Below are 10,000 nucleotides of genomic sequence, written 5' to 3'. Positions count from 1 at the left end.
GGCCCACAGTGCCCATCTTTCGACCCCACCCACAAAGCCTGCGTCCTCTGTCGACCACAGCACCCCAACGCCAGCGCCTCTGCCGCACGAAATCGTGGACCGGCAATCACTCCACCTGCGCCCCACTCCAACCGCCCAACTCGCAACTCCAGCGGATGAACGGCGGACTTTTCCCGCAGTCGCAATGTGCAATCCACCCCTATAACATGCGTTTCATGAAGAGGTATGTCCATCTCCGGCGGTACACCGCAAGGTTACCGCCCTTCGATGGTGCAATCTTTCGCGCTAATCGAAGTGTTAGGGTTTACAGGTGCCAGCCAGCCAGCCAGCCAGCCAGCCAGCCAGCCAGCCAGCCCAGCAGCAGCAGCAGCAGCAGCAGCAGCAGCAGCAGCAGCAGCAGCAGCAGCAGCAGTTCCCGGTCCCGGCCTGCAGCAGTGGTCCCGCCGCCAGCCAGCCAGCCAGCCAGCCAGCCAGCCAGCCAGCCAGCCAGCCAGCCAGCCAGCCAGCCAGCCAGCAGCCCTCCGGTGCCAGCAGCAGTCCCGCCAGCAGCAGTCCCGCCAGCAGCAGTCCAGGCAGCAGCAGCGGCAGCAGCAGCAGCAGCAGCAGCAGCAGCCGCAGCCGCCCCGGCCCCGTCCGCGGCAGCAGCGTTCCTGCCTCTCGCCGTCGCCGTCGCCGTCGCCGTCGCCGTCGCCGTCGCCGTCCGTCGTCCCCCAGTGTGTGTCCTGTCCTTTTAGTGCTGTGTTTTTTCTTTCTTCTCCTTGTCGTCATGTCTGCCCCCACCACCACCGTCACAACCACCACCACTGCCATCGTGTATACGTCCCCTTCCGCCGCCTCCACCACTATCACTTGGTGTGCCCAGTCCCACCCCCCTCCTTCCATCCCTCCCCTCCTCTCTATCCCTTCGCCCTCGCTTTTTGTCGCCCCCTCTCCCGCCTCTTCCTCTCGTTCTGATCCCTTCCCCCCCCTCCCCCAGCCTGTCACTGCCGCTCCGGCTCGGGTGGTGGCCCGTCGGGCCACTGCCCACGCCCAGCTCTCCCCGTCGCCATCGCCGTCACCGCCGCCACCACCACCACCGCCATCTTCATCGACTTCACCGTCGCCGTCACTGCCACCTTCGCCTGCACCATCACAGTCATTATCTCCGGCGCCGCCTGCTGCATCCGTGCCGGGACCTGCCCCTTCCCACCACCTCCCCATTGTTCCCGTCCCTCTTGTCACCACCCGCCCATCTGCCGCTGTCAAACGCCCTAGTGCCGCCCCCACTCCCTCTGCTCATAAAAAGGCTCCACCCCGCCCCCCATCCCCACCCCAAAATGCCATGGACGTCTCCCCACCAGGCCCCGCTCCCTCCTCCTCCTCCTCCTCCTCCTCCTCCTCCCCACCCGGTCTCTACAAATATCTCCTGTCCCGTCCCGATCCTTCATTCCTCGAGGCCCGGAATCTCTCCCTCCTCCTCCGCCAACATTTCCCTGGCGCCCCCATCTCTCTCCTTACTCCCAGACGGGATTCCGTTCTCATCTCCTCCCCCAGCCCAACCCTCCATACTGACATCCTCTCCCGCCTCCCCATCACCCGTTTTGGCCCTAACGCGTCCCTCACCCCTGCTCCCTCCCCATCTCCTACCCGCCAACCCCAACCCCCGCGTCGCCCGCCGACCCTCACCGCCGTGATCACTCGGCTTAGTCCGTCGATCACGGAGGAGGAGGTGTTGGCGGAGCTGAAGGCCCATCCCACCCTGGAGGTGCGGGCAGTCCGCCGCATTTTTAACGCGACCGGCCCCACCCGCCTTATGCGGGTGTTCTCTGAGGACGCCCCCTCCATTGACCGTCTCCTGAAGGAGGGTGCCCTCCTCTTCAATCAGCGGTACAAAGTCGACCCCTCCCGTTCCCCCCCTCAATCCCTGCGCTGCCAGAGATGTCTGCGCTATAATGCACACACAACAGCCGAGTGCCGCGAGGCCCCCACATGCCCGCATTGTCGCCAAGCGCACTTCCTCCGGCAGTGCCCCAACCTCCAATCCCCTCCCTCCTGTAATACCTGCAGCCTCCCCCACCCTACCTACTCCCAAAAGTGTAAAGCCCGGCCCCCTCCCACCACCCCTGAACTCACCGTCCCTGTCCGTCCCCTGGACGCCCCCACCCCTCCTGGCAATTCCCTTCGTCCCCCTCCCACTGCTGAGGACATCATCAGGTTCCTCACCATTGTCCTCCAAAACGTCCATCCCTTTCAGCGCCCCCACACCCTCCACCAGATCTCCCTCGCCGCCCGTTCCATATTCCACCTTAAAATGTACGCCACCTATTCCAATAACCAGGCCCATTTCACCTTCTCCCGCCTTGACACCCTCGTCTAAATCCTTATCATGGCACGACAGCATCGTATCCTTTTCAACAATATCCGCTCCCTTCCCGCCAACAAGAACCTTTTCCTGCACACCCTTGCTACCCACCGTGTGGATGCCTTCCTCCTCAATGAAACCTTCCTCCAACCCCACCACTCCATCCACACCTCCCCCTATCTCCTCCACCGCTCCGATAATCCCCTCCCAGTTGCGCGTGGCGGAGTTGCCATTGGCCACCACCGCCAGATCCCCGTTCGGCTCCAACCTCTCCTTCCCGACCCCACCGAACACCTGATCCTTAGTCTCTTCTTCCCTGGCCTTACCATTACCTGTGCCACCATCTATGTCCGCCCTAACGCCCCTCTTCCCTTCGACTTCCTCTCCCACATTGACCGTACCTTCTCCTCCTACGTGATCGCCGCCGACCTCAACATCCATAGTCGTTCCGCCGCCCAGTTACGGCGGTGGCATCGGTTCCTCTCCTCCCTTCAAGGCGACCTCATTCCCATCCCCCAGCACACCCGTCCCGAATCCAACTCCACTCCTGATGTTATCCTCTCCTCCCCCAACCTCCTTGGCCGCATAACGGTGGATGTCCTGGAACCTATTGGTAGCGACCATCTCCCCGTCCTCCTCACCGTATCGGACGGTCGTCGCCCTCGCCCCGACCCTCGTACTGATCCTCCCCCTAAGTATGTCCACGATTATTCCCGAGCCGACTGGAATGCCTACCGGGATACCCTCTCCACCCAGGTCGATAGCCACCCTCTCACCTACCACCACCCTGACGATGTCACCCATGCCGCCTCCTTTCTCCAGCAGACCTTGTCTGAGGCCGTGGAGGCCCACGTTCCTACTGTCGCCATCCACCCCCACCGTCCTACCTTACCCCTGCAGGCCGTTCTCCTCCTCCGTGAATCCCGTCGTCTCTACCGTGCCTTCCTCCGCACGCGTGACCCGGACACACTACGACGCCACCGGCAACTCCAGCGACACGTTCGTAATTTGCTCGCGGCTAAGAAACGCCGGGACTGGCGACAGACCTGCACCCGTTTGAATGAAACCCTACCAATCAACTCGTCCAAGTTCTGGTCGGCCTTCCGTCGCCTTACCGGAACTAAACCCTCCCCCTACTATCCTCTTCTCCACGATGATCACCCCTTCCCTGACGCCCTTAGTAAGGCCAATCACTTTGCCTCCTACCTCTCCGATGTTTTCTCCATCCCCGATGATCCTCAGTTCGATTACTCCCTCTTCCCGGATATCCGCGATCGAACTGACACCTCTGTCCCTCCCCTCGCTCCTGGTTTCCAGTACTTGGACAACATTACACACACGGAACTCAATACCCCTATCACTACACAGGATCTCATTGATACACTCCGCACAAAACGCAACACCGCTCCTGGTCACGATCGTGCCACCTACCGTCACCTTCGTGAAGCTCCTGTCTCTTTCCTCTCCACCCTGGCCAGGCTCTACAATGTAGTCCTGTCCACCGGTTACTACCCCGACCTGTGGAAAACCTCCCGCATCCTCATGTTCCTTAAACCTAGCAAACCGCCGTCCGCCGTCTCCTCTTACCGTCCTATCAGCCTTACCTCGGTCTTCAGCAAGGTCCTGGAATCTATCCTCACCCGCCGCATCCACCAGCATCTCCGCCAGCACCGCCTCCTTCCCGTCACCCAGTGTGGCTTTCGGCCATCCTTCTCTTCCGACGATCTTCTCCTTCACCTCACTCATCTCCTCTCCGAACAGCTTAATTCCCGTCGCTCCGCCATCTTCCTCTCCCTTGACCTCGAACGCGCTTATGACCGTGTCTGGCATTCCGGTCTCCTCTTCAAGCTCCAAACCTTTGCCCTTCCCATTAACTACGTCCGTCTGATCGGTTCCTTTCTCTCCCGCCGTCCTTCCTATGTCACCATCCATAACACAGATTCCTACACTTTTTTTCCCTCCGCCGGTGTGCCCCAAGGCTCCGTCCTCTCCCCCCTTCTGTACCTTTTGTACACGGCGGACATGCCGCCGCCGTCACCCCCCGTCCACCTTCTCCAGTTTGCCGATGACACTGCCTTCCTTGCTCTTGCCCCCACCCTACAACGCTCCCAACGCCTTCTCCAATCCCATCTTGACCGCTTCACTGCTTGGTGCAACCAGTGGTTGCTTAAGGTCAATCCCTCCAAAACCCAGGCGATCATTGTAGGCAAAACCACCCCTTCCTTCCGCCTCCTTGATTTCTATCTCACCGTTTATGGCCGTCCTATCGCTCTCACCCCCACCCTTAAGTACCTTGGCGTCACCCTCGACCGTCGCCTCTCCTGGACTCCCCATCTCCAGACAATCCAAGCCAAGGCACGTTCCCGACTCCGTCTCCTCAAGCTCCTTTCCGGCCGTACGTGGGGTCTGGACCCCTCCACCATCCTACACACCTATAAGTCCCTCATCCGCCCTATCCTCTGTTACGCCCATCCCGCCTGGATCTCCGCCCCCCCTTCCTTTTATAAATCCCTCCAAATCCTTGAACGCCATGCTCTCCGCCTTGCCTATCGCATCCGTCTCCCCTCCCCCACGCGGATCCTGTATGATCTTCTCTCCTTCCCTCACCTCCTCCTCTTCCTCGAAAGGATACGAATCCTCTACACCTCCCGTAAACTCGATCCTCCCCACCCGCTCGTCTCCCCGATCCTCTCCCACCCCCGCCCGCTGCCGCGCCTGTACTCTCATGTCCCACCCGGTCTCCATCTCTCCACCCTCCTTACCCTCTCCCAAGGTGGCTTCCGCCAGCTCCCCCTACCTGATGATGCCCTCCTCCCCTCCATCTACCCCTCCTACCAACTTTGATCCTCCCGCCCTCCTCCCGTGCTTGCTCCTCCGGGCACCCTCCCTCCCTTCTCTCCCTTTTTCCCTCCCTCCTCCTTTTCTCTCCCCTTCTCCCCCGGGCCTCCCCTCCCCTGTCCCTCTCCCTCTTGCCCCCGTCTCCCCCGCCGTTGGCATCCTTTTCTCCCCTCTCCCCCCACCTCCCCCCTGTTCCACTCTTGGCAGGTCCCCGGACTCGCACACGCTACGTGGACTTTCGCGCGCCGGAGATCGCCGCCATCAGTGTCTTGTGTGTGCCGTCATGTTTCGTGTTCAGTGTTTCCCGTCATGCTCCGTTGTTCACCAGTGCCATCGTCTTCTTCAGTATCTGTGCGTCGTCTCAACAGTTTGCAGTGTGGTTTATCGTCAAGTGTGAACGGCTCCGTGTTTGTCTCTCTGTGTCTCCTATTTTATCGCCCACCATTTTGTGACTTTTCTGTTTTTCTCCTGTTTTTTGTGCTTCTGTCTCATTTGGCTGAAGAGCAGCGTATTGTGCTGCTGCCAGCCTGCTTATTGTATAGGCATTAAAATGACAATAAAGTAAAAAAAAAAAAAAAAAAAAAGAGGTATGTCCAATATGCGACATTCCCGCTGTCCCTATACATGAGCTGCGAGCTGTACCACTTACGAGCTACAGACGCGATCGCGTTGCTCTCTGTACGAATGCCGATGCTGAGCGGTCAGCTAGGAGGCGCTCCATCCATGTCGGTACCGGTGAGCGTTGCACTCGCAGTCGCAAAAACGTACGACAAGTATATTACTCGGAAGAGTTAATGACAGTCCAAGCCCCCCCTGCGTGGGGAGAGTCTTGCTAGGCCATGACCCACCGGAAGGGCGCAGCGTCCCCCACCCCAGACATGTGACGTCACACTATCGGTATTGACGACTAGACTCATTGCTTATAATCATTTGCCATACACCGGTGGAAGCTGCCGAGACGAGTAGCTACATAGCGCGCTCGCCGTGTCACTAATGTACAGAGATACAACAGTTTCGACGGGAACCACATTAAACGTATACACGGCGCTGATTAGTAATAGATAGAGCCATCAGAATACAGATAATATATACAACTGTCCGTATACATGCTGAAAGACTCTGCTCACAATCACAACCACACGTCAGCCACACACTCTTATCACGCACTACTCTCTGCCTGTAACACGCACACAGACAATATGTAAGCACCAGCATGCAACAACACCCAGTGCATCCTCTCCGCCACATTAGACAATCCACACTGTCATAACCAGACTGGGAGGTCCACACAGAAAACAGAATATCCCACCCACCCGACAACCACCATTGCTCAGCCAAGCCACCAACACCCACACATGTCCTACACAGGGGTGCACCCAACATCACAATACTGCCTCCTCTCACAGCACACAAACAATGGCAGGAATGAAAGACACAGGTCTGCCACAAGCATGGAATGAGAGCGCCGCCTGTCATGAGCCAAAGGTACATCCTGACGTGGCAAATCAGATGATACCGCAGGCATCCACGTACTATAATCACAATCAACAAACCGGCCGCCGCCCCCCCCCCCCCATTAAACCTTTCCTTACAACAATGTGTACCTTAACCTAACCTATGTCGTACCTTAACCTAACCTATGTCGTACCTTAACCTAACCTATGTCGTACCTTAACCTAACCTATGTCGTACCTTAACCTAACCTATGTCGTACCTTAACCTAACCTATGTCGTACCTTAACCTAACCTATGTCGTACCTTAACCTAACCTATGTCGTACCTTAACCTAACCTATGTCGTACCTTAACCTAACCTATGTCGTACCTTAACCTAACCTATGTCGTACCTTAACCTAACCTATGTCGTACCTTAACCTAACCTATGTCGTACCTTAACCTAACCTATGTCGTGCCTTAACCTAACCTATGTCGTGCCTTAACCTAACCTATGTCGTGCCTTAACCTAACCTATGTCGTGCCTTAACCTAACCTATGTCGTGCCTTAACCTAACCTATGTCGTGCCTTAACCTAACCTATGTCGTGCCTTAACCTAACCTATGTCGTGCCTTAACCTAACCTATGTCGTGCCTTAACCTAACCTATGTCGTGCCTTAACCTAACCTATGTCGTGCCTTAACCTAACCTATGTCGTGCCTTAACCTAACCTATGTCGTGCCTTAACCTAACCTATGTCGTGCCTTAACCTAACCTATGTCGTGCCTTAACCTAACCTATGTCGTGCCTTAACCTAACCTATGTCGTGCCTTAACCTAACCTATGTCGTGCCTTAACCTAACCTATGTCGTGCCTTAACCTAACCTATGTCGTGCCTTAACCTAACCTATGTCGTGCCTTAACCTAACCTATGTCGTGTTTTAACCTAACCTATATTGCGCCTTAATGTAACCTATATTGCGCCTTAATGTAACCTATATTGCGCCTTAATGTAACCTATATTGCGCCTTAATGTAACCTATATTGCGCCTTAACGTAACCTATATTGCGCCTTAACGTAACCTATATTGCGCCTTAACGTAACCTATATTGCGCCTTAACGTAACCTATATTGCGCCTTAACGTAACCTATATTGCGCCTTAACGTAACCTATATTGCGCCTTAACGTAACCTATATTGCGCCTTAACGTAACCTATATTGCGCCTTAACGTAACCTATATTGCGCCTTAACGTAACCTATATTGCGCCTTAACGTAACCTATATTGCGCCTTAACGTAACCTATATTGCGCCTTAACGTAACCCACATTGCCCCTTAACGTAACCCACATTGCCCCTTAACGTAACCCATATTGTGCTGTAACCCAACACACGTTGGGCCTTAACCCAACACACGTTGGGCCTTAACCCAACACACGTTGGGCCTTAACCCAACACACGTTGGGCCTTAACCCAACACACGTTGGGCCTTAACCCAACACACGTTGGGCCTTAACCCAACACACGTTGGGCCTTAACCCAACACACGTTGGGCCTTAACCCAACACACGTTGGGCCTTAACCTGCTCTGTAATTGTCATACGACGCGTTAAATTAGTGTAGTGTTGCCTAACTGCAACCCCCGCAATATAGTTTGCTACTCGCACTGCCCGGTCCCCAGTGTATCGCTTCATGTTAAACACCTTGCAGCGATACACTGTAATGTGGATGGCAGCAGGACGTACATGCTCAATGCCCTTCGCAGTTGTTCATTGGCATTCGCATGGCGAAGCACTGCGCCTACGCTGTGGTACGGCCTGTGTCAACTGTCCGCTGATGTTGTACCTCCAAATCACACACTGTACTGCACATTGGTCCTCATGTACTGAATGATACATCGTGGTACATGTGACCGTACAACGACTGCGCCAACAACGGCGAACCATGCGGTCCAAATGTTGTGCACGCAGCTACGTGTCGTCTCCCTATAAGAGCTGGAGTGCAGTGTGGTATGCCCTGGATGGCGATCAGCATGAGCCGTCTGTTGATGTAGTGGCGCGTGTTGTCAGACGTTGTCGTCTCTTCTCACACACCGTGATAGCATGGTGCACTGCGTTCCACATCTGCGACATGCGACAGAGGCCGGTTGACAGTCGTTTGCGCAATGGACATCGCATACGTACGGGGGCCACCTTCCACGTGTTTGCGAAGCGTGCACATGTTGTTGCGTGTATGTGGGCAGACATAGTGTGTCGTGACACCTGACACAGGCATGCAACAATCGTTGAATTTGCAAATGGCGATGGACGCCTACGTTTGCTGGTGACGTTACGCAAATGAACAACTGGTAAACCGTTGTGGTGCGGTTGTTCTCGCTAGAGGTGAATCAGTGATGGCGACGATCGGTTGAGCTACCAACCGGTTGTTTCAGCGATACCCACCATGCCCACGAACGTGAATGGCATGTGGGTGTGAAGCGATACGCGGCGGTGGCTGGGTGGGACCGGCCCCGGCCGGTGAGGGGGGGCCGCCCGGCGTGCTGGCCGCGCGGTGCGTGGGCGCACGCGCTACAGCCGGCTGGTGGGGGTGGCCACTGGCAGGCGCGCCGGCCGACGGAGGCGGCAGGCGGCGCAGCTGCGCGCCGGCGCACCCTGCACGCGGCGCCGTGCGGCCAAAGTAGGTCCTCGCGGGCCCGGTGCGAAGCGCGGTGGACATCTGCAGTGTGCTGGTCCGATTGAGGACTGTGTGCGCTGAGGATGCGCCGCCGCCCGGCGCTCGGCGCCGCGACGCCGTCTGCTGCTCGGTCGCCTCTGCGGTTCTCGCAGGTGGTTTGTATCGCAGCTGTGCGGACGTGTTGGCGCGTGCGCTGTGCTGGGAGAGTTCGCTTCGGCACCCAAGTGGGGCTTTTGTCCTTCTGTGGCGCTGGCGTTGGAGCTGCCGGTCACCGTAGGTGGCGCGTGTTGTCTCCCGCCGGCAATGCCACGACAGCACGCTCCCGGGCCTCTGTCGGCAGCGGCAAGCTCAGTTGGGAGCACGGGTGGTCGCACCTAAAGCGTCTACTCGCCAAACTCCGGGCGATTGCGCCTCTCTCGAACCCGACCAAGTACTTAGGACGGCGCTGCGCGCCGCCGGGACCTGAGAGGGTTTCGAGGTGTATGGTGCAGGGGAGCGCAGCCTCCTCCTGTTTGCAGAATAATTGAGCGGACGCTTGCGTGTTCGCGCGGGCCCCCGGGACACACTCCCGGGCGGCCGGCTGCTCAGCTCTAGTTGACGCAGCTCCCTGGTTGATCCTGCCAGTAGTCATATGCTTGTCTCAAAGATTAAGCCATGCATGTCTCAGTACAAGCCGCATTAAGGTGAAACCGCGAATGGCTCATTAAATCAGT

General features: G+C 57.1%; 1 non-coding gene across 1 annotated transcript in view; it reads left to right on the top strand.

Annotated features, from left to right (window-relative positions):
• The first annotated feature begins 9,891 nt into the window (after window positions 1-9,891).
• Window positions 9,892-10,000, top strand: part of LOC126434150 (small subunit ribosomal RNA) — a 1,910-nt gene continuing 1,801 nt past the window's right edge. The window contains exon 1 of the ribosomal RNA XR_007579012.1: window positions 9,892-10,000. This exon is cut by the window's right edge and continues 1,801 nt beyond it. This is a non-coding gene — a ribosomal RNA (small subunit ribosomal RNA).

Source organism: Schistocerca serialis, unplaced genomic scaffold (assembly GCF_023864345.2).
Source record: "Schistocerca serialis cubense isolate TAMUIC-IGC-003099 unplaced genomic scaffold, iqSchSeri2.2 HiC_scaffold_1182, whole genome shotgun sequence".
NCBI classification, from domain to species: Eukaryota; Metazoa; Arthropoda; class Insecta; order Orthoptera; family Acrididae; genus Schistocerca; species Schistocerca serialis.
This window is presented reverse-complemented; position numbering and strand designations above follow the sequence as displayed.